Source organism: Neodiprion pinetum, chromosome 1, assembly GCF_021155775.2.
Source record: "Neodiprion pinetum isolate iyNeoPine1 chromosome 1, iyNeoPine1.2, whole genome shotgun sequence".
NCBI lineage: Eukaryota > Metazoa > Arthropoda > Insecta > Hymenoptera > Diprionidae > Neodiprion > Neodiprion pinetum.
In genome coordinates this window covers 37708444-37734334 of record NC_060232.1, presented here as the reverse complement: position 1 = coordinate 37734334, position 25891 = coordinate 37708444, and the positions used below count along the sequence as shown (strand labels likewise).

The 25891-nt window shown below is 38.6% G+C and overlaps 1 protein-coding gene across 1 annotated transcript in view; it reads left to right on the top strand.

The window, feature by feature from the left end:
- Positions 1-8723: 8723 nt before the first annotated feature.
- The window catches only part of sha (shavenoid), a 78997-nt gene continuing 61829 nt past the window's right edge, over positions 8724-25891 (top strand). Inside the window, exon 1 of the mRNA XM_046613778.2 lies at positions 8724-9379. The gene's annotated coding sequence lies outside the window, so the exon portion shown is untranslated. The remainder of the gene's footprint in view (positions 9380-25891) is intronic.

Here is a 25891-nt window from a genome sequence, read left to right as displayed (position 1 = left end):
GCCGCCGTTGATTGAACGACAGATTTCACGGTATAGCTAAAAATCGGATGTTTGTACAATTTTTGACGGTTTGCATCCAAATGTCCACAAACACATTTTACTTGAAAGAATTCTCCTCGACGACGATCAACACCCGCTCTCATCGTGTCATAGAATTGCGAAAGACGCGTGAATCGAATCCTCTGCATCCACGATAGGCGTTATTTAAAGAGCGTAAAAAAATCCGTTAGAATTAATCCGCGGCGGTTGTAACGCAACATTTCTCAGCGGAAGCGACTTGACTAACTGCACAATCCATTGGTGACTGTTGCGGAGCGGATGAAGTTGGCGCGTATAACCGTCGTTGAAATCATCGTAAAGTTTACGCGTTTACTTGCACATGTGATTGCATAATGGATCTTTGTCGGTATCGCAGTGCGTTAAGCAAGTGACGTTTGTCAGTCGGAGTCTCGGAAGCCACTCTATGAGACCGTTACGAGCTTTGAGCAGCAGGCTATCATCACGGTCCACTGCGTGAACGAGTCACTGGATGCTTAACTAGACACACGCCTTTCATTTACTTTCACGTAAAATCCGTAGGTACGTGGGTTTAGCAAAAGCAGCCGCGCCCCGACTCGGAACGCGTAAAATTCGAGGTGTAATATCTGCTTGTTGATAATTGGCTGGAATGATTATAAGTGGCGGAATGAGCGAGCGTGTCGAAAGTATGAAATCTGTTTAACTTGAGACTGGAAGCTCACTCCCAAGTTTTTTCAACGCAAATATCTTGTTTGCCCGTCCGTACACCTTTCCAATACGAATGTGCAATGCGTTGGAATTATTGCCCCCTGACAATCGGTTGGCAGGTGTGTTCATCCAGGCGTTCATCGTACTCTCGAATCAATGCAAACACATGAATAATACACTCGAGTTACCAAATGGCAGATATAAATCGTGTTGACGAATCATCCGTCCATCGTATGTGCGATTCCGTTAGTATAACACCGAGCGTTTCGAGATCGATTAATGCTGTACAGCAGTGTATAAAGCACGGAATGGATCGTGTGTATATTCCTACTCATCTCGTGTACAGCAGGTATAATTACACGTGTGTACAGCGCAGCAGCGAGATGAGAGTTCAAACATATTTCATGCCACGTTTTGGATGTAAAAGGAATAAAGAGAGGAGAAAAAAAAAAACGACGACACCAAAAAATCCCCAGCTACCGATCGCGTCTGCTTTACGTAAGTTACGCAACGCAAAATCGACGCTCTGGCAAATAGAGAGTGGCAAAAAATTTCGCTCTTATCCATCAGCGTTGCTACGTCACGAGGCCATCGAGACTACCGTAATCCTGATCCAGTGATCCGACCACTGTGGTTTTGGAAATGGTTCTCTCGAGACGAAATTCCTCGAATACATCAACCGACGACGCGTATTCGCATCAGTCCTGCGAATGAAGATGGACTTTGCGCTCCCTGAGATCAGGGCCTCCCGAAGAGTTATTCACTCCTCTGCAGTGTTGGATTTATGCAGTGTCCTTATTTAGCTGCGCTGCAACGCTGCTTCCAGGACAGTGCAACACACGCGCAGGTGCTTTTAATGCCGGTAGACTCCGCGTCTTATTGTTAAACCAAAATTGGCTATTGAGGTATCCCAAGTCTGCATCGCTGGAGGCGATCTCGCACGATATCCTGCACCATCGTTCACGGGGTCAAAGGCTAAACGGGTCCTTCAGGGCTCCACGTTTTCACTTCTTGAGTGCATAATGTGAGACAAGTGAAAATGCATGCTAAATATCCCATGGCAGGAAAGCAGACGCTGAATTTACCGGAAAAATCGTTTTGTTCTGGAGAGTTTTTCACGAGGAATGTATCTCAGGTGGATTTCTTCGATTTCGTTTCTTTTGTAATATTTTATGATAAACTAAAGACTAAGCGATATTTATTTGTTTTTATCGGCCATTAAACACTTTAAGGGGGATTTTTTTTTTATTTAAATGAGAAAATTACGTTTCCTCAATTAAATCAAATCGGAGAGATCGACAAGGGATACCTTTCTCGTCGGTGTAATTGATCGGGCAAAAACTTCTGGAATTTGTTATGAACAACGAAACGTTTACGAGACGCGGGATAATCGAAAGTGATAACAAGCACGTGCAGTAAATACGCATAAGTAATTCTTACTCTTGACGGATTACGTGAAAAAATTTAACCGGCAGAATTCAAGGATCACCGGGGCTCGATTCACTGAAGGATTATTCAATCAATCAACGAATATCTGAGAAAAATAAAAAAAAAACGACGAAGAACAAAAAATAAATGTAATTAATGGAATCCGCAAGTGCAGCAGCGATGCAATGAATAAAACGGCCGTGATTTGTAAAACTTGATAATCGCCAATTAAAGTGTAAATTTACGGAGATGTCGGTAGTGAAGTTTGCCACTTGCGCGGTCTAATCGCCTGGCGTAATTTTCCTTTGATCTCGATGGGCTGCAGTGAATTTAGCAATTACCACGAACGCCACATAATTCGCAATCTAATCAAGCTCGGTAATACGTTACGATAATCTCATTCAAAAGTAGTTTCGAATTATCTCAAAACCACTATCGAATCTTCGAATTTTCGGTTTTCAGTTCTCAGCTCTATCATTTCACCAACAATGGTTTATTCGTGAGGTTAAAGAGTTATTGAGCTCTGAATTCTCAGCGATCTTGCACCCTAAACGCGTTCACGGAATGGTCATAAATTACCTTGATCAAAAATACAGAAGATGTCATAATATTTGTTTATAGCGAAAGAATTTGTCATTAAGAAATCGGTAAACATTCGTCGGTCAAAACAAAATCAATCCACTTAACGATGTACGATGATATCCATAAATAATCTAAATTACCATAAGGATTAGTTTTATCACGACAAGACTAATCAAGATATTCTTACTTTATCGACATATATTGCTATGTTGAATTTATCCTCTGAAACGAATTCGCGATTCTCGGCGAATGCCGCATGTATTTATATGTATAAGATTAGAATCAGTCTGAATCACAGATGCATATCGGAGAACTTGAATATATATTTCTAATAACGAGCTTTAAATCGTTGTATGAAAATAACTTATACCGAACTGTGACGATGAATTGTTTATCGAGCAAGTGAACACATGACCGACGGTACAAAAACGTGAATTTATCAGCCAACCGAGAGGCTAATCATAGCGCCATTTCATTCAACGTCACAGATGTCTACAACCTTACAGTATCGACGGGTGCAGATGGGAGTGTAAATTCTAGACCTACAACAGCAGTTGTTCCATTTTTCACTTCTCTTAAGAAACAACGAAAAGTTTTTGGATCAGTCCACAATTCGTATATACAATATACATAACGGGAGAATTTCTTGAAACTTGGAAATCAACCGCGCATGCGCGAGTTTTATCTGCTGTTCGCGCAGGCTGGCCATCCCGAGTTTTCAGCCGTCAAACTTTGTTTCCGGCGGCGTTGTAGTTGATACGAATTTTCGAGGTTAGAATCTCAAATAATCGAGGCAATGACTCGGAAGGGTTTGGGAAGCATTTGTTATCGGGTCGAAAAGTTGATTCTTCGAAGAACGGTCGGAATTCAACGCTTACGCTCTTTGAAAATTCAAACGCACACATTTTGCGTAGGTTGGCCCGCCTGCATCGCAGACAAAAATATCGCCGCGGGAAGATTTGGCCGACCAATGAGATCGAATTACTCGGCGCACGCGCGGTTGATTTTCAAGTGTCAAGATATTGTTCCGGTACAATGTCGTCCATAGCGCACCTCGCACGATGTCGCAGACCTCGGTCTTGGTGTTGGAAGGTGTCGGTGAACGTGGTTACGGAGAGCTGCTACCTGCAGGTGCGAGCGTTGACCCACAACGGGGTTTTGTATAATAACCACGACGAGCTTCGAAGAGGCAAAGACATGTACGCACGAGCCGATACGAGGATGGCTGGACGTTAGTGTCCATGTATGATATCACGGACGTGGTAATGGCGAGGAGTCAGTTCGGGCAAGACTCGCGACGAAGAATCTCCAAAAAATATCAGGAATTTATTCGGCCCGCGACGCGTTACCAGCAGCGTTGAAAAGTAGCCACTCACAAACGCGGAAAGGAACCGGTGGGTGAAATGTACACACGACCGTATCTACACCACCTCGACACACGGACGAGACTGTCAGGCAGACTAATAAATGTCATCGTAAATCCAAACGAGCCTGAGATTCTCTCACTGAAACGCGACGATCGTCATCCGAGCTTGGGCAAGGCGATGCCACCACAAACATACGTCCACGTCTCGTGGCTCTGCAGCCTCCGTAACTCTATCCATTACACTGTAATCTACTAATCCACTCCGTGCAACAACCTGAGCGGAATCGCTTCACAGCTTCGAGAAAATTCATTGCCTTATTATAAATACATCTTACAGAGGGACGATGATTGCTCACCTCACCGGCGAACTCTTAAATCACGCATCACTGAAGTCTTCGCATGCAGATTGTTGCGATCCATTTATCCTACAGTTGGAGTAATATCTGCGCGTGAAGTGAGTCGGCGTCTTAGCGGAGACTGTTAAACTGCCATAACCGTCAGGGAAATTGGAACGTGGTGACTTTGGAAAGAAGCTTCTCTCGATAGCTGGAAAAGCTTTCGAATGATCCGCATCGAACCAGACCTTCGATTCCAGCCGAAGGTATCGAAGCTCGCTAACGATGAGCGAGGTGCGCAAACGCAATCCCGAGGCGCAGTTTGCTTCGAGGCTTCGTTGCGAGTTGTGGTCACTTCCTAGACAGATGGTATCCTCGCCACATGTTGGCCGTTCATGGCATGGCCATGGTTCAGGCCATGGTCGTTGGTTATATTATCACACGACACGCGCACTTATATCCGAGCTCAACAATCTGTCGCAGAGATTTTCATCTTATATATTACGGTCTTGAGGACTTATACCTCTACAGCAGTACCTACCTGTCCTCGAGCAATTGAAGAAGACTTGCCGAGGCGTCGATTATTCCTCGACGACTTCTCGGCAGCCACGTAAGAGATTCTCCGTTTCAGTTGCGAACGGATAACCGCAATTTTTTGAATATTTTTTCATTCAAAATTGCCAATCAAATTATTACACGAACTCAAGGATCGTTCACGATCCATCACGAAAATCCGTCTGAAACGAAATTGCTGAAGACTTTCATAGAAACGTGTTGAATGTCGAATCGTTAACGGGACTCAAAGACCGTTGAAATGGATAAAAAATTACTGTCGAGACATTGTAAACGTTGGACCAAGGTAATGCAAGATCACTTTACACCTCGTTAAAAATGAACGAGAGAGAAGTACTACGTACGATTTTCATTTCGATGTTCTGTAGAGGTTGTAATTGCTTTCACCTTGAAACGAGTCCATTTTGGTCAAAAAGTGATAACGAACGGGTTGCTTAATTAGTCCTTCGCGAAGATCGAGCGCAAGGAAATTTCGGTTTGTTGTCTTTATTTTGGCGTGTTGAAGAAATACGACGACTGTGTACCACAAGAGAATATATCGAGTCGTAAAAAACACGGAGATATCTTTACAATTAGCGATAATTTTTGATTGCCGCAGGGAGTTGAGATGTAATATGCAGTTTGCACCGCTACCAGACCTCTCGTATGACGTACAAGGCAATCGCCTCGGCTTTTGCCGAGATTTCACTCGCTATCAAGTGCTAAACTGTCGAGGCATGAAATGCAATTTCAACCGTGGTCACTCACTGCAGAAGCCAAAATCTTATTCCATTAAGCCAAAATCTCGACCACGCGTGCAATCTTCTTTGTAACTGTATTTCCCTGCGGCAAGGCCGCAAGGACGCGTCTAGAAAGAAAATTTAGGAGCTTATTTACATTCCGAAACGTTTGCCTGACTCCGGGCTTGATCCTCGAGTCGCCAGCTCGTCGCGTCCAAAATCCTTTGCGGAATTTTATGCAACACGTGTAACCGTAGCTTCAACAAAATCTCATAATTATTTCAATGCGAACGAGTTTACGCAGGTGACGAATATCAGGTTTTTGTTATATTTTTGACATTACCTCGTAGCCTGCAATTCTTTTTTTACGAGCTATGTGTAAATTTTCACGTCATTAAAAAGCTGTGTGACAGTTTTAAAGTATTTAGTTCAATCTTTTCATAAATTAATTTGCCGCGAAAAAAGCATTTCTCGAATTTGTCACCGATTTTTTTGAGTCGGTTGAAAAGATAATCGAATCGGAGGAATTCAGCGGATTGCAAACAAGTAATACAAAAATGGAAATTTACAAATAAAATTGGGAACTTTCGTTTCTGATCCAGTGAAGATCCACAAAAATTCGACATCCAAAATATCGAATGCGAGTGGTTGTTTCTTTTCTGTAAACTGTTTTTAAATATTTTTTCAATTAAACTACTGTTTCTCAAATTTATTCCCAGTCTCTGAGATACCGCCGGTATTTTTGTGCAGGGGGCCAAACGCAATTCATATGCCGCACTACGAATGATCGTCGCGTCAGTCGGATCGATGAGACTGGTTACATTACATATTATGCGGAAAAGAGAGATGAGATAAAATATTAACAAAAAACGAAGAAGCAAGAGAGAGAGAGAGAGAGAGAGGAAAATAAAGAAAAAACACACAAACATAGAATAAGAAATAAATTTAAATGGAGATGATCATTGAAACGGGACATTCCGGATCGCCTATCCTACGAAGAGATTCAGGTAGAATCATCGCCGACATTTTTTACGCTATAGGTAATGAGATAAATTCCGTCAGCACGCTGAGAGAAGTTGGAGACGTGTTTTCTGAATAATTATATATTGAAAATATATATATATATATATATGCATATGTGTGTGTGTGTGTGTGTGTGTGTATACGTACATATTATATACATTTATATTATAACATGATAGATAAAATTTACTCAGCAAACAAGATAGTCCGTGTCTATCGACTTTTTATATATATATATCTATACATACATGTATATACTTTGTTAGCGCGAACATCCGCTTCTATGATATAACATATAGGTATGCATTTTCCACTTCAGACTAGTAATAAGAAAGGTGAGAGAGGATGGAAAAAAAAAAAATAAAAATAATAAAAATTAAATGCCAATCCAAGCACGAAAAGGCAATCTAAGTAAAGTAAAAAAAAAAAAAGATCATCCCGGAAGTGATTGATTACCTATACATCTTTCAAACGTTGACGAGGATTGACAACTTTTCAAAAAACTAATTATAGAAGTATAATAATATGTACCTGTACAGGAAACAATATCGATCGCTTAGTTTCAATTCACGCGAAAGAATTCATCGTAGCCACGGTTTCAAATATATTTTTCCAAAACTAATTATTCTTTTACTAGTGTTGAGTACAAATTTTGGGATTACCTCAAAAAAAAAAAAAAAGAAAGAGAAAGTAACCAATCCAATCGCCATAGATTTTTTGTTTTCGTTTCATATGTTTCTAGCTTCGGAAAGAATGATTTGGTTACGCGTTATCTCTTTGAATTTGAAACAAAGTTCAAACTGACACACGTACAGTTTGAAAAATGTACCGTGTGATGTCACGAGTACGTACGAAATGCGTTATACGTGCTTATGAAAATAAAAGTGAAATTCGATCGGATGTAACATCTGCAATTGAAATTATTGAAAGAAATGAAAAGTACGATCTACAATTGTTCTAAAATATTTTATACCAATCCATGCACGTGCGTATGAAAACCAGAAATCGCGTTCACACTAAACGATCAATTTTCACTGGGTCTCTTCGGTTTTCATCAATTTTTTACACTGCACGAATTCTCAGGCAAATAAGTTTCGCGAAGATTGAAATTTTCAATTATAATAGTACAATCGTCGGGTAGTAAAATAGTTAAAAATTCCGATAAAACATTTATAGTAGTCAATCTTCCTTTATCACTGAGAGAAATTTTTAATTCCGGTTATCGATACCTGTCTTACTCAATTTTTCTAGTTATCACGACGAATGAAATTTTTCTCAGTGTGGCCCAAATTTTGAAATTTCGTTTCGTTAAGATAGGCTGCAGAAATTCTGGTTTTTGGGTAATAACGTGACACGAGCGTCGAGTCCGAGGCTGCATGGGAGGCCGGCGTCTCAAAGGAGGGAGGGAGAGAGAGGGAGGCGAAAGAGAACTTGATAGTAAATAGAGCGAGAGAGCGAGAGCCGCGTCCGCGTTGTGCAGAGGCTTTGGATGCCCGGCACAAACTACCCGACCACCGCACTGTGCGGACCAGCAAATCTCCTCCAACTACCCGAGAAATCTGCGCCGCACACGCGGATCGAAGAACAGTTTACACGAATCACCCGCGCCTCTAAATCGGCGATCTTCGGAGCCTTGAACTTGAGGCGCCGATTGCCGATAATTGTACGGGAGCGAAGATTTTTTGCTGAATTAAGTTCGGTCGCGACGAATCAAATAACGATTTTTTTTTTCCATCGATATCTGTTTATTTATTTGCATTTTTTTTCTTTTCACTTCTCAACTCGAAAATTACGCATCCATGATTTTTTGGTTAATTATTTCAATTTGACGGTTACAGTTTTCACTCGGATTCGTTTTTCTGGGTATGCCAACGGTTTTACAAACGACTGATTGATCCGTTTGTCGTTTTCAATCGTGGCTCTTTATCTTCGTTTTTTTTTTTTTTTTTTTTTTTTTTTCTTGTTATCAATTCCATTTGTTTATCGTGGATGACGTCTTTCGCCAACACGATTCAAGCCTCGCGTTTGCGAGATATAAAAAAATCGGTATCCGTTTTCGCGCCATGACGAGGAAAAGGTGGCGGTATCAAATGGACGTTTTTTAAAATTTGAGGAAAATAAAATAAACTTTTTAAACAGAAATTAACAAAGATATCTTAATTGATGAGTAAAAAATATTTTCAACCGCAGTTCATAGTTTCGATCAAAGTATTTCGATCGCAATAATTGGCTAAAGATGAGAAAGTAACAGAAAAGGATTGAGTAAAAAAAAAAAAAACCACTTCGTAAAAAACAGAAAATTGCAGGCGTAAAATATGCTGAATTAAGAAGCACAGAACGCGATAAGAAACAACAAACGAAGAATTAATCGACGATTTAAAAAGAATAAAGAAAAAAATACACCCGTGTTTAAATTCACAAATAGTACGGTGATTAAATATTGAAAAATTAATTCAACGACGATTTGTTTTTCCCCTGATTGAAATCAAAGAAATAGGGAGATAAAAATTGGGTCGATAAATATTTGTGCCAGTGTTATTGCTCGAACGTGAAGATTGCATCCCTTTGAAATTGCAAAGCCTGCGGACACGGTTTTCGACGAAAGTGCAGCCGGGAGTAAAAAGCAGGTAAGAAAATAACACAGCGACGAGAAACGGAAGAACAACCGGTGCGGTCTAATGAAATGAAAATACAGCCTCGAGTAGGGTGATAAAATCCGATGACTCGCGACGCCGTTCATAAGATAGAATTGCAATTGCAATCTTGGCACTTGACGTGATTTTCTAAGGACTTGCGGCAACGAGCCGTGAGCCGAAGGATCGCGATCAGGACGTTACGACTACTGTGAAAAACGTTTACTCGCGATTTTCTAGCCGCTGAGGCGAGCCGCGATTCTAGTAATAGTGGAGGATTTTTTTTTTTTTTTTCTTTTTTTCTCTCTCTTCTTTTTATTATCTCACCTCTGCATGTGAATAATAATCAAAAACGAATTATCCTTGAGTCGTATTTCTCCAGTTTGCTGACTTTGCGAGTGTAAATTGCCGTGGACGAGTGAAAAGTCGATTTGCGATTTCGATTTCTATGATTACATATTTACGTCTATTCTATTCGCTAGGTTAATTATTTTAACACGATTGGAAATTGATAATCGCACGTGTAATTATAAAAGAGCCCGAATCTAGTCACGCTAACCGGTTTCAACCATCCGAAATGCAAAAAACTTGTGATAAATGATTTCTGAATTAACGAGAGAGAATTATTCGTAAGTTTCTCTGTTCGTAAAGCGATTATCAGAGGATCGATGATTATACAGGATAAACTTTGGCGAATATTTCGCTGCTGGAAAGCGAAGCGTGCGATATTTTGGTAGAATTAAAATCGTCTCAATTAGTGTTTCTATTTCGAGGTCAAAGTTACGGAGGGAGTTGTGTTGAAATAAAAAATGTTGGTATAAGTAGCGAATGGATCAACGGTCGGCTGTCGCTTTAAGATTTCTGTGAAAAATTTCTCCACGCCATAAATTAAAGACTTAATTATTTGATGCCACTAATTTTTGGAATTCCGATTCCTAGTCGTGGCTAATGAATCAATAAATAAGGAATTACCGAGTCTGCCCGTTGAGCAAGCGGTGTTTTTAATTTCCCTTCGTATATGAAACTGAAAAGTAACTGTTAAAAGATTTCGTAAATTATTTGTGTGAACGGAATTTATCTCAAACTAAATCTAGTGTTTCAAAATTAGGCGCGAACGATTCTGTCTTATCAACGCGTCGTTTTTCTGAAAAACAACTCCCAGATTGTACAAACGATAGTTGAAGATTTCCAACATTTTTAAGACACTCGGAAAGTGTGAAGTAAAGTAAAAACGTTGACTCGAAAAATACCCAACAAAATTTACACTCGCGAGTTAAAATTCTGAAGCGAATCGAGGAAGCGAAAATTATTCTTTCGCCCCAATTTTTTTATTTCATATAATTTAAAAAAAATTTAATAAATAAATTTAAGCGGTAAAAATTAGGGGATTAAATTTCGACCGAAAAGAAATTCTCAATTAGTCGAATCTCTCGCGATGCTGCGGAGACAGCGGTAAAGAAAATTGATGAGTTTTTTTAGCGGGAATCAATTTTCCACTTTAGCAGCGTCTCGACGTCGAGGAGATTTTCTCCCTTTTCTTGCCAGCTAAATCACCGCGATACTTTTTCCTTCCTACCGCACTTTGTCGGTTGGCGAGGGTTGCACTTGTACTCGTCCTAATTGACCTCACCTGTTGGCTTTTAATTACCCCCGACAAAACGTGTAACGAGTTTGTAATTATTTAACCACGTACCGGGTAGTTTTTTGCTCCTTGTTGAGAAAATACCCGTGGCATAAATTCAGGTGACGAGTTTCCCGACGAAAAGAATTTTACGTAGGAGTCGCTTATTACACAAACTGCATTGTAAATCGAACGATGGTTTCACTGCTTTTTATCCAACGACTTGATCCACTTTGTCATTTTTCTTGCAACATATCTCGACTCGATGCCGACGCGACGCTCGTGATGCGAATCATCCGCAAACCTGCAATAACGATAATTTATCGGCCGTTATACATGCGGTGGAGATAATTCGAATGAAAATTATTGGTTCAGCTCATAAAATGCAAGATCAGTGAAGACAAGCCTGACGGAAGTCCCGACGTGGAGGAAACTTCCTCGGATGGCCTGGATTTTCTTCTACGCTTCTGTTTTTTAATTCTCTGCACACTCTCGCTTGAATTAGCGTTATCCAGACTCTTAATCGATCACCCAAACTTTGTTCGCAATAATTTTATCGTTTTCGCAACGACGGTGATGATTTTTTCACCCCACACTGAGAGAAATGTAGACACGTTTCGATTTCAAAAACTTGAAAAATAAGCATGTGCTGCAAAAATTTTATCCCGAACCTGTCGAGAAATTATTATCCTAATGAAGACGTTGTAACCTGCTGCGATATTTTTTCAACAAAACTATTAGCGCGATTAGCCATTTATGCAAATGAGTTTCGGCATCGATTGCTACTTTTTCATCCAACTCTCGATATCTTACGGATTAATATTATCGTGATTCCCGATATCCGTTATATTACAAAACCCAAATCGTTTCGTTGCAGCTGCGTTAAAACGTAGAACGATGTACGTACGCCTATGTCGAGGATTTATACTGTCCCGAAAAAAAATTTACGACCACTGAAGCGAAGATGTTATTCCTATCCAATTTCGTTTAATACGATATAATCAGAGCCGTGCGAATTGTGTGTTTAAGCTCGATCCATTAGCGCGACGTTTGTTTGTTCGCGGTGTAAAAATGCCGGAAAAAATTTGCAGGAACAAACACGTAGCTTGAGGTGAATTCGCCGCTGAAGTTTCGCGATTACAGAAGCCGTAATTTTTCACTGCCGCATGACGATTTTAACAGTCCTGCAATAAGATACAACGATATTTCGCCTCTTTTACAACCGCTGATTTACCGCACATTGTATAGATAAAAAAAACGTGCGTTACTTAGCGAAAGAAAAATTTCTTTCCCGCCTCTGGGATGCAGCGAAATTCGCAAATCGTCGCGAATATTCTCATGCGGTCTCGGCGGCGGGGGAAATGTGCGTTATTTTTTAATCTCCCAATTAAAAAAGATCCGTGATTACCCGGCCCGATTACCGTTCTCCACCCCGGGGTCTTCGAATTGCCTCAAACCAGTCCGCATGGACTAATGACACGGCCGCTGCTTTCGCCACCCAAGTCCAATTTTTGCGGTATCGCTGCCCCCGGTCATTTCGTTTCCTTAATTTTGACGCTACGTTTCGGATCGTGCGAATGCGATCTTTTTCAACTGTACTTTTCTTTTTTTCTTTCACTTACATTATTTTTGTCATCACGTACATCCGGGTTTTGCACTCATCGAAATGCGACTACCGTGATAAGGTCGAATTAGCTTTTTTTGAAATCGGGCGTGTAAAATTAACGTCTGAATAAATGAATAAGTAACTCGTGACCGTTCTGAAGAATCTTGTTAAACTTGTGCAAATTTAGAATACTGGGTTTCTAGGTTGGGTGAAGTTGTTCTTTTTTTTTTTATTCTTTCTTCTTTTTCCCTTTTTTCTGATTTATTTATTTTATTTCTTTTTTTTTTTCCCCCCGGCTTGTTGCATACGTATTTCGATCTGTCTTCTGCATAATCATGCAGAAGAGATTTATCAACGAGAATTACACATTCGAACGAGATTCTTTGTGCAAATTTTCAAGATTTATAGTGTCGTTATTTATTACGCATGTACACGTGAACTTGTTGTTACATTAATAATTGTCAGTGTGTATGAATTTATTCGTCTGGTTCTTCTCTGCACAGAGAGACCATCAGTGCTGTTTCACAAAAACTTGTGAAACGTGTAGTCGGGTGAAAAATTTGTCAAAAGAAAAGCAAGACGTGAGAGAAATTGAAAAAAAAGTAACCGAAGTGAAGATTATCGAGTCATATGTAGTTGAAAATAAGTACCTAGGATCTAAAAAACATTTTTAAACAAAAAATTTTAACTGCAGTAAATACTGTTAATTCTTATTAAGATCGTCAGAGACGTCACATTATTCTATCATTTTTTCCACAAACATTTCATGTACAGCTCGTCCGATTTCAATGCAAAGTGGTTAATTTTGTTCACGAATAAAGTCTCATCAAATCGGTTTGGGTAGATTTCTCTTCTTGAGCTAGCCAGTTTGTAAAAAATATGCGGCATAAGTAAAATCGTTATAATCATTTACGGGTGATAAGCTTACGATTTTGAAATCAAAATTCTACTATCCATAGAGAATTAATCTAGGAATACAATGAGCTACTGTTCTATCAAAATCGGACAAGCATCATGAATTTTCGTTTAAGAAGATAGTAAAATAATGATTTTATTTCCGTGTATTAAAATTTTTGTTGTCACACACGTTACAGACATTTTTTTCATTCAATTTAACCAAAATTCAGCTTCAGTGACACTTGTCGGTCACTTTTTCCATAAACGCGTAGGCACTCGTTGGAAAAAATAATTGTCCCAACCGTACGCCCGATTAAAAATGAGACGAGCAATTTTTTATTCGGTAGTCGAGAGGAGAATGCGATCGTTAATCAAGCGGTGATTGGCACAACGTTAATTTTCGTATTCGTAAATCGGTATTTTTTTTTTTTTTTTCTTACCCTCATCATCGTATGCTCGGAACATTTTAAACGAATCAACACGCATCGTCAAGATCATTTTTTTCCCGAACAATTCGAAACGTGGAATTTTTTTTCTTCTTCTTTCCAAAAAACATGGAATTTCCTCTAGAAGAAGACGTTCGAAAAAACAAAGGAGCAAAAAAAAGATGAAAAATCAGAAAAGAAGAATAAAAAAAAAAAAAAATTTCAAAAAAAAAACCACGGTGTTAATGACCCCAAGCAGCTGACGATCGTGCCGCGTTTTTGACAGCAGCTCGTTAGGAGGGTAATAGATCACCACGGGTGAGAGAGAGAGAGGTCTTCCGCGTGACCTTGAAAGGCCGGCTCTCCCGCAAGCTCGACGGGTCGTCGAGACGACAAGGTTCTCATGGAGGTGTTCCAGGCTGCCGGTGTAGACGCGACTCACGCCACGCCTCGTTGCTCCAGTTTCGCTCTTGCTCCTCTCGGCTTCTCGCTCCGTCGTCGCGTTCATTCCCCAGGGCAATATATTCCGTGACGCGCAACGCTCCAGCAGCCTTAAGAGCCGCTGCCTACTGCTGGCTTTCGGATGCGAATCAGACTCGTCAAAATGGCGCCGACACGGTCGATCAGCTGATCGTTTCGAGCGAATAACGCGGCTTTCGCTGCGCTTAAAACGCCGCGCAAGCCGTCAGCCTGTTGTTTCGATACTCAGAGTCGATGCGCGGTAAGAAATAGGACGGAAAACGTAGTTTAATATTAAATACGGATGACGTAGTTTCCGTCGGTAAGTGCAGACTGATTAACCCCCGATGCGAGTTTTTAGATTACGTCGAAACGTAGAAAGGAAATAGACTTTTCATTCGATATTCAACAATTCACGTCGCTCTACGATTTGATTAAAGTTTTAAAAACGTTGCCTGCTCTGTCGGTAAAATGGTGAGAAAAAAGAAAACTGCTGTTTGCAGATTCTAACGGAAATATACACGAATCAAGCGCTATTTCAGAACATCCGAATCGAAGAGATTCTTTTTCGTTGCTACCTTCGATTCACGAAAGTGTATTATAGCCTTAAGCCGCGAAGTGTTTCTTGCTATCGAATTGCTCGCTTTTCCACGGCTAGTAACCGCGCAGGTCGCTTTGCTCGCTCCGCGACTCGGCCCCGTTTAAGCGAATGCCCTCACGTTTTCATTGATGACTATGACTGGATGCTGTTCGGCCTCTTCTGCAGATAAGCGAAACTCGGCTAGGCGCCTCTTGCCACGGAGGGTGTGCGCATAGAACGATCGGCACGCGACTCGGTTGTAATAATTGCCGGTGCCTCGAGCGCAGAGTTATTATTACACCTATTGATATAAACTATCTATCCTTGGGTGTAAACCACGGGCGTAAACAGCCGTTTTATTACGCCGATGAAATTATCTCCGATCGGTGTGACGGACGAAAAGAAAGAAAGAAAGAAAGAAAGAAATTTTTTAAAAACTTGGGAAGCTGTTAGTTTTGATATTTTTTTTCTCCTTCACGTGTACGCGAGTCGTGAACTTGTCTTTTCGTGTTTCACGGTAGGTTTTGATATTTTTTTTGAACGTGTTTTTGTTTGCGTTATTTCTTTTCAAATCCCTTTTTATACTGATGATTTTCGATTCCTCAGAGCGGACTTGCTCACTTTATTAATATAAATTACCTTAATGCCTTGTTATTTTGACAATTTAATATCCTGACCTTTCGCAATGCGCGCATGCATGTTTAAAAAAAACCAGACAACGTTTAAGCAGTCGCGGCTGCTCAACGACGAAAAAAATGATTAACCGTTATGATTATTCTCGTTTTTATTCTTTCATGTTATAATTATACGTAAACGTTGGGTAGATGAGAATTGATTATTGCAAGAAACGAAATAGCCTATCCGTTGCTTGATAGGCATTCCTATACCTTGAACAATTTTTCAAACTGACACACAATTTGCCAAACTTTAAACATACGACTTTTTAATCTGTAACTTTCGTTCGAATTTAAGATATACAACGATCTCTTTTTCGTGAAAGTATTTCCAATATTCTTTGTCGTCTGCGTTTCGTAGTATTTTTTTTAATTATTCAGAAAATCCCTGAACCTCTAAAGGCACGACAAACCATGCTGTTAGCAAATAAATTATCACTCACTATCGGTAAACCCGAATTATGTGACGAAATTCATTGTTCATCAATTCATTAGTCTCTTACTTTATTTTCGTCGTAAATTTTCACCTAAGGTATCATGCCTGACGTTTAATAAAATTAAAATCATATTACGCGTGGGCAGTTTTGATTAGAAATCGATAAAATTTGTGTAAGTATAATAAACGACTCTCTGAAATGTGAATACGTCTAATTTAATTCTTGAAATTATGTATATGTCTAGGCAAAAAAAAACCGGGATTTTTATTTCTGAATTTCCATATCGGGAATGCAAATTGCATGTCACATCTAAACCGTAGAATTTCTGGGCTGTGTAACACTTCTAAAACGTTTCCGAGCAGCGATCGGAAGGAGATTTTTTGCGCCTTGGATAGTTTACAACAGAGACGAGTCTTGCGGTCAACGACGTTTCGCCGTCTAATCAGGTGTTGAATCTTCTTCTAATCTCCGCCGTTCTCGCCTTTCTCCGTCAGCTGCCTTCGCGTGTTAATAATTCTCTCCTTGATCACGCTGTTCAAACGTACTCGCCAATGAGAATGAGATAATCGTGTTCAACGAGGCTCCTTTATTATCATACAGATTTGTAAAAACGGTCACGCCTAAAATTACGCCCGATTACACCGACTTAAATATTCACTATTGGTCGTTCGTCCGTTTCGTCTGTTTCGTCTATTTGATTGTCCGCCTTGTCTAATCGCGGCGTTTTCATTACTCGCTGCCTAGTGGCTTTCAATAACGACCCGAAATCATCATTACTGTATGATATATTGTCGAGTTAGATTTTGCCATTGATTTATACAGGCACCGTTTTTGAAGGGACTTACTTTTGACCGCTCCAAAACGGTGGACGGAAACCATTAGTATTTAAAACGATTTATCGTTTTACAAACCTCCTGGTAATCAATTTTTTACCTCGAAGTAACTGGCACACCTGTACCTACTCTGAAAGCGAAAAAAGTTTAAGTAGATAAAAAAAAAAAAGACAAATTGATTTGATAATCCGTAAACTTATTTTTATAAGCTGTAATAATTTCACTTTGTATTTGTTTTTTCCCTCTCTGTAAATAAACAAATAAACGTATACTTGATATTTTTCAATAAAGGGCGAAAATTTTGTTATGTAATCAGACTCGACAAAGTTTCGCTCGATATTTGCTTATTTTCAGTAAAATCATGGGAAAACAAATATTTGAAATTCTTACTGCACGTTTTGAGGTATTTCAACGCCTTTGACACAACGTAGATTTATCCGTTGTATAATTGAGGGGAATTCAGAGGTGAGGGAAAAAACGTAGCGAGTCGTGAAGCCAATTTTTGCTGCCGTATGATAGGAGCGTGCGGATAACGAACCGTCTATTAATCTGTGACCGTCTCTCTCTTTTTACTGTTTGAGTAATTAGCGAAGGATAATCATCACTCGACGATGAACCGTGACGCGGAATATTACGATAGAATAATTATACTTTGTAAGAAAACTTTCTTACAACTTACCTTACACTATTATTATTGTTGTTATTTTTTTATCGTTACGCACGATGCGATTCTATTATCTATGCACTGCGGTTTAACTCTGTTAGAATTAAAACAAGAAAAATTGACAAACTGAATGTATAAAGATAATTGATAAAAAAAAAAAAAAAATGTACAGAAAGTGAGCAAGAAGCGTTTCCGCGGATTTCGAACGCTTTATGCATATCGAATTCTTATTTATATATTGACGAAAACGAGAGGAGAAATACGGAAAAAGAAACAGCTGTAATTTAACCGTCAGTTGTTCGAGTCAAGCCGATTATGAAGTTGAAAAAAAAAAAAGAAAGAAGAAAAAACTAACTCGCCTAACCGAACAGATTACAAGTTTGTTCTGTATTGTTACTCACACCTTATGATTTGCAAGTAATTTTGCTTCATCGCGTCGATTTAAACCCTGCACTTTGTCCCGGGTCTTCCTTCCTTCAATCTCGTTTTTTATGCTTATTTTTTAATTTTTTTTTTTACTTATTTTTTATTTCAAATTTGGTTCCTTTTTATTCGCGATGCTCGAAGTGAAATTGAATCGAATCGAGGGCGTCTCCTCCGGATGAACAGACGTTGCCCCAGATGGAAGCTGTAGGCATGGATTACAAGCGATGACCGGTTTGCGTAGCGGCCTCGTCGCGTTTTATTTAATTCCTAGTTGCACTTCACAGACTCGGAGTGTGTTATATTACATTTTAAGTGTACACCGTGACACTTTGTACTCTACAATATATAAATATATATATATATAGATGTGCATAAACACACATAAACATACGTGGTTGTTGTTCTTTTTTTTTTTTTTGTTTTTTTTTTTCAGACACTCGATGAAAATCATAGGAATTAGAGTTTTACGCTGGATTCTATACGTGTGATAAATCGGAGAGAAATCTTACCTCCATAAAAGAAGCCGGCATTAACTTTATCGTACCGTGTCGCGTACGTACCGTGATTATTGTTTTTAATGGACGCAATTATTAAAATAACACACCGTGAAATTTGACGGTTAAAAAAACCGCGAAATTGTTAAGTTTTTTTTTTCTCGTCATCGACAGGAGAAATTGAAATATTTGAAAAAGTTTGTCTTGTCAGCTGATTTAACGGTACAAATATCATGCTGTGGGATGAATAATTAGAATTAAATCGCGGGTAAAATGAAGAAGAGATGAGAAAAAAAAAAAAAAAAAGAAAAAAAAAAGAATCGAACACAGGTAGTCGTTACTTTCGCATGAAAGCGAAGCTATCAATTACACGAAAAGCGATCGGTATTAGAATTAGTCTTCGCCTGGTTAACGTATCCGTGTACGTATCGCGTTTCTTACGTACGGCAAACACGGGAGTAATTATTAATTACATAATCAAAATGATTATAGTCACGCAATGACGTCAGGTAAACATTCGTTCGCAATTATCATACCTGTATTACTACGGGCATCTAACACGAACTCATTCGTCTGCCTATATAATGCGAGCCGCAAGCGGACATTCGGATGATTGATTATCTCTGCCTGTGTATCACTCACGTCTCACCTTTTTCGCCTATCTGTTTACCTACTATTCTAGGCTTAGCAAGCCGTCGATCAAGTCGCCAGCTTCGGTTATTCATAGACTGATCAAACCGATCAATCGCCTCGCCTTTTCGGTCTCGTTTTTCGCTATATTGAATAAATTTTCAAAACCGAGATCGATGATCCTTGCATCGGAGCGTTTGATATTTTTTGTTAATATGGCGAAATCGTGAAATTTTTGCCGCGTTTTATTATGTATTTTTAATCTAAGGGTTGATTTGATCTACGCTGATTACGATTGTAAAGATTTCAATTTCGTTACGGAGGTTACGAGAGGTTTTAAAATATTGCAAAGATAACGCGAGGCCGACGAAAAATTGCCGGGTATAATCATTCTTACAAGGGATTACAAAGATCCCAAATTATTACAAAGATCATCAAGGGTTTCAAAGATTTCAAGTATTGAAAAGACAGTGTGAAAATAACAATGACAAGAGGTTACAAAGATGATGAATGATTACAAGGGTTATGAAGCGTTTCAGGAATTTCAGGGATTACAAATATAACGTGAGTAATATAAAAGTTGACAAGTGATTGAGAAGATTTTTTTTCTTATTCGATATTGTATTTCAATACAGAAACAAAGTTGGAATTAACATCGCAGAGATAAGGAGAAAATTATTCTTCAAAATTCATAGCGAGATACTAAAATTTCGGTAGAAAAAGCAAGAGGCAAGAAAAGCTGAAAGAATCAAAAAATTTCGATACGTCTTTGAATTTATTAAATGCTCTAAAATTGCACGACTTTTCGTATAACAGTGAAATTATTCGCTGTAACATTTGAGGAAAAAATTGTTACAGATATCCTTGGCTTCGTGGTCTTCAAGAATTATCGAAATAAATCTTCGCCAAGTAGGGAAAAGAAAAAAAACAAAAACTATAATTCACGTAAGAAATAAAATCTAAACTTCATAATTTTCGTTGCACGTAGGTTTCACTTCGTTAGCATTCTTTTTACTCTTCAACGCTTCAACATTGCTTCACGATATTTGACCCAGATACAAACTTGAACTTGCCAATGCTCGGTTCACCAGGTTGGCAAACATTCTCATCGCTGCATTGCGTGTGCACGTAAATTCTACCATAATAAATTATCGGAACGGTGAATCGTGGAGCGGTTAATGTGTCTGGTTGGCTCATCAACATCGCATCAACACCCTTTCGTCGTGTCGGGCCGAAGATTTTATCATCGGGGGTCGAGAGGTCGTTGCTACATTGGCACTGGCCTAGCTTCTGCCACGCGAATGCAAATCCCCGACATTACTTATGCTCTTCGTGTATTCCTGATTCGTTGAAACATTGTCAGCTTAATTTTTTGCTTTTCTATAACAAGTTTGACAAGCATCATGAAAATTTTTCGTGCCTTGTATCCACGTATTATTTATACATACTGTATATACTCTGCGAAATTTATACATATATTACAGCCGTCAGGTTTACGGGCATTATCTTGAACTCATCGTCAAAACCCGAAAATATGTAAAATAAAAATAATACAAAATTGTTCCCCGAACGGTTAAGGAACGGTTAAAATACTGCAATCGAATGTCACAGAATTTATCGACGGCGATTTCAACCCGTGGTTAAAAACGAAACGTTCAGTTGTTGCTAAAATTTTACACACACAATGCGTACGGTGTAATTATTACAAGATTATTTTTTACAATAAGAGTAGGTTTGAAGTTCAAAATTGTACCGGGTAATGTTTTTTTTTTTTTTTTTTGTTTTTTTTTTTTTTTCAAAATTCGACCGTTACCTCGAACAATAATTGTATTGCGCATAAATAATTACACGAAAGACGAAATAGAAATATCAGCATGTATAAGGAATCTCGAAAAAGTTTTGAGGAAATGAAATTTAGCTCACGAGCTGCATTACATATGCAGTAAAATGTTTGTTATACATAAAGTAGCGCAAAGAGAGGTAAAAAAAAGAATAAAAAAATAAAAAAATGTGGAACGACGATTTTCTATCCCATTAGGGTACTTTTGTGTGGTTTGCCAACCTATTTCATCTACGATGTACTTGTGAGTTTTTACACACTCGGATAATGACAGGACACATTCCTGCGGGGCGTAAGAAAAAAATAAAAATAAAATTCTATTTTTATCAATATAACCGCAAGCGAGAAGATTCTAAATTTGTGCTAATTTTTTTTTCCCCCAATTCAAAATTGAAAAAGTATCAACTAAAATAAATTGGCTGTATGTGCGATAAATCAAGTCTATCTCGATGAATTTTACGATGCTTGTCGGAGGAAATACGAAGCAATAAGAAAAAAAAAATTCGATAGGAATAAAACAAAATGAAGAATAATGAGAAGAATAGAAGGATAAAAGGAAGAAAAGGAAGAAAAGGCAACCGGATATGCTAATAGACGTATACCGGACGAGTCGTGGTTCGGTGGAATGCTTCTATAAAAGCAACCGATCGAGATTACGATGAGCTGCAGCGCGTGCCTTTCGCCTCACGTGCTCGTTATACCAAAGGTATAAAAGTACACGATATTGCGTAACGAAAGAAAGAGAAAATGAAACAACGAATAGATAATTACGCACCAATTAATATAAAACACAGTCACGGGTGCGCCGAGAACGCGGAGAAACCGCACGTGCGTGTATTATTGAAATAATGCAGAAGTGCGAACGGGATTTGAAAATGATTTCGCAAAATTCTGCATAAGAAATATATCTACCGGGAGGATCTCTTGAAACTTTAAAATGAACCGCGCATGCGCGAGTTTTATCGGCTGTTCGCGCAGGCTGGCCATCCCGAGTTTTCAGCCGTCAAACTTTGTTTCCGGCGGCGATGTAGTTGATACGAATTTTCGAGGTTAGAATCTCAAATAATTGAGGCAGTGACTCGGAAAGGTTTGGGAAGCGTTTGTTATCGGTTCGAAAAGTTGATTCTTCGAAGAACGGTCGGAATTCAACGCTTACGCTCTTTGAAAATTCAAACGTACACATTTTTCGTACGTTGGCCCGCCTGCATCGCAGACAAAAATATCGCCGCGGGAAGATTTCGCCGACCAATGAGATCGAATTATTTAGCGCATGCGCGGTTCATTTTCAAGTTTCCAGAGATTGTCCCGGTATATGTATTTTTTTTTTTAAACCTTTCCTCGTTTCACTTTTCTAAAGAAATCACAGAAATCACAGCACTGCTGAAATTCTTCTCGCAATAAACTAAACATTTCCGTCTTTTTTTTTTTATTTCTTCTTTATTTTTCGTTCAATCGATTATAACTGCAGCAAAGAGATTTTTATTTTCTCCTTGGAAAGAAGATTCGAATGTATGAAATATTTTTCTGCGCGAGTATCGATTGCTCCCGATCGTAAAATGCGACTGGTTCGTCATTTAATCGTTTTAATTAAACGAGTTTTAGCGTCATTTTATCACTCAATCTCTGTCGCGGCGCTTCGGTGAATTTGCCGCTTCGGTATATAATTATTTAGGACTCGTCGTTTTATAGACGGTTTAAAGTACGTCTGGGTTTTATTAGATAAATATCGTATAGTAGGACTAATAATTTATTACCTATGACTCGGGATGTATCGATGAAGTCAATCGCTGCGGTTTAAACAGAGGTCAATGACACCGCAGCAAAATTGTTGCTATTCATTTATTAAATTGCTTTCTTTTCTAAAACCCTCCGCTTTCGAACCAAATTTACAACAAATATTGCACGAGTCCCGTGATTCAGTCGTTCTAGTCTTTAAATAATTCACATAAATGTAACCAAAAATCACCGAGTCATATAGATAATAGTTAAGAAGTTCTCGTTCTAATGTGTAAATAATCAAGGTATGCAGTTATTGTGTGCAGAAAAAAAAAGGTACGCTTGTCATTAAATTTCGTAATCATTGTCATTTTTCTCGATGTTAATTCAAAACCTTTGGAAGTATCCTCATAACAAGTATATCTCGATCTTTTCTTCTGTAGTTTTATCCCCATCGATATTGCATTCGTTAATGTGCCGAAGAATAATTTTAAGCGTCATGCGTGCCGGTGAAGTATATATTTAAATTTTAACACGGGTTATAAAGAAATGTAAAAAATGTAATACCGCAAAGCAACAAAGAGAGAAAGGGGGAGAGAGAGAGAGAGAGATAATGTGAACGATCATTCGTGTGTTTTACTCGTATCCGCGTCTCAATGAGAAATAAATCTGTGGCGAACTTTAGCCGGGCGTTTTTAAATAACGGCGCGCGTGTCTCTCGACCGTTTCGGAACGAAGGTGACGGTATTATGGGCACCATAACGATCTTTACGGCTCTATATTATAACCCAACGTAATTATCACACTAGCGTACGTATAAGCCAGGCTCAAATCCAGTTACATTAATGATAATTAAATTCAACCATACGCTTTAATTAAAAGACCCTCGCCCCCTTTTCGAGGAGTTCAACTTCCTATGGTGTTTCAAGCACTCTGCAACACGTGGGCCGAGAAATTACTTATAGAATCGTTTGAACGACGCGAGGAAAGTGTAACGGTGATTTTTCATTTTCTTACCGCTTCTTTACCTTGTTGTTATTGTTTTTAATTCTTATGTGTTTGATCTTTCTTCCAATTTTTCCTATCACATCATAATTGCTCGTAAATTCTTTTGCCTTCTTTTTTTATTTTCTCTTCTTAGACTTCCACTGAACTTTTTTCAATTCGACTGCGTCTTGATTAAATTCGCTGACGAGGGGTCAACTTGTCAGATCAATTTCACTGGCAATCCGTACACGGATGATTCGTTTTTCTTATCGTACGAACGGCCAGTAACACGGGTTAATAGAAGAAGAAGAAAAATTAATAAAAATATTCCTTTTTAGGATCATATCATATAAAACGACAGCTTTTATTATTACTATGCTCATTTTTTGTATCTTTTTTATTTCGACATCCAATCAGACAAAAAGTTTTTCGTATTTCGATTCGCTATTTTTCAAATATTTTCCAATGTTGAAACAAGAACAAAATGGAATCGAGGATTAAAGGAGGGTTCAAAATTAGCATCTTGAATATTGGCTTATGTACTTTCAATTCAGTTTCAACTTGTAATTTCTATACAATAAATTATATTCCCATCAATTTACAGTGCGTTAAGAGAAGAAAAAAATTTGAAACTGATATTTTTAACGATTACGACCGAATTCAGGAAAGAAAGTAAATTGATTGTCCTGTGAAATTACTGTATAGATTCCATTCTAAAAAATTTCACCAATTTCACCTTTCAATAATTATCTCGAGATTTTGCTGTCTTCTTTACACTACTGTAGTAAAATTTCACGTTTACATTCGAGCATCCGAACGATGAGAGGCTGTGATGCACTGAGAAAAATGTTTAGTTCCGGTTACGGCTCAGTCCTTAACTGTTTTAATTTTTTACTACAATGCTTGTGCAAGAATAAATTGACGCTAAAGCCTTATTTAACTAAAAAAGTAGATTAAACCTCAGAAACTGATTTTGCGTTGCAATAACCAAAATGGTTAGGCGTACCTCGTTTTTCGTGATTCCGACAATATTCAGACAGTTTTTTTAACGATACCCGTTTTACTAAATATTTCTAGTTACCGTAACAAATGAAATGTTTCTCAGTGTACGAAAGGATTGATTTCGCAGCTACCGAAACAGAGAGCTAGGTGAATGTAGAAAAACGCGTGTGTATACGTGTACAATTGAACGCACCGCAAGAGATCTTAACTCAAGGCACAAGAGGCAAGGTCTGTAAAATCTCCGGTTAAATCGTTGCATGTTAAACTGCAGTAAAACGAAAGTTGAATTAACATACTCGCGGCAGTTATCGAGTCGGTATCCCATCGCCAGCCTACCTGTATAAATTTCTTTTACGGTAAGAAGAACCTCGAACCTTTTCAAGTATCACGCAACCAAGGTGCCCGCAGTCGAAACGTACGCTAAATATTTGAAAATTATTATTTTTTTTTTTAATGGGATATTCGTTTATCACCTACGTGGCGCAATTTGTGAATTTAGCTTTTTACAATTAACAACCACGAGCCGGCAAACGGTTCTCTTTATTAGGTTTCATACATTGTATCAACGAGATTTTGTTGCTCGTTAATCGAGTATTTTACACGCGGCTGTTCTCGCGGCAAGTTCGTTAGATTCGTTATATCTCTGATCGATACTTTTATCTCTCCTTTTTTCTTCTTTTGCCGGATTATAAAGTGTAGACCGACACGTTGTTGTTCGGAAAATGTTTCTTCGTTCACCGAGTTAACGTCGGTCCCGGCTAATAACCGATCTCGGATTTCAAATTATACCCAATCGTTTACATACCGTTGGATCATTAGCTCGTTCAACCGAGAAATTAAGACGCTTCTTTTCTTTGGCACGCTTTTGCTGCCGTGGCACACGATTCGTAGGAGGTGTGAATTGGGCGTGTTGTTTTTTTCAAACCCATACTTTTTTCATCTCGCATCGTTTCAGAGACCGTAACAAGCGATTCGTCGAATATTTAAAAACGATTTTTTCTTTTCTTTCCAATCTAATTTATACCGAGGTCAAAATTGCACGCAACGATATCAAAGTTATGAAAATCGAAGACAAGTAATGAATAAAATCTTCAATTGAATCGTTCTACGACAAATTTATAATTGTTTATGATTTTGGTCCGATAAATATGTATGAAAAAAAACAAAAAAAAAACAATTGTAGATTAGAGATTTCATGGAATTCTTACACAGTTC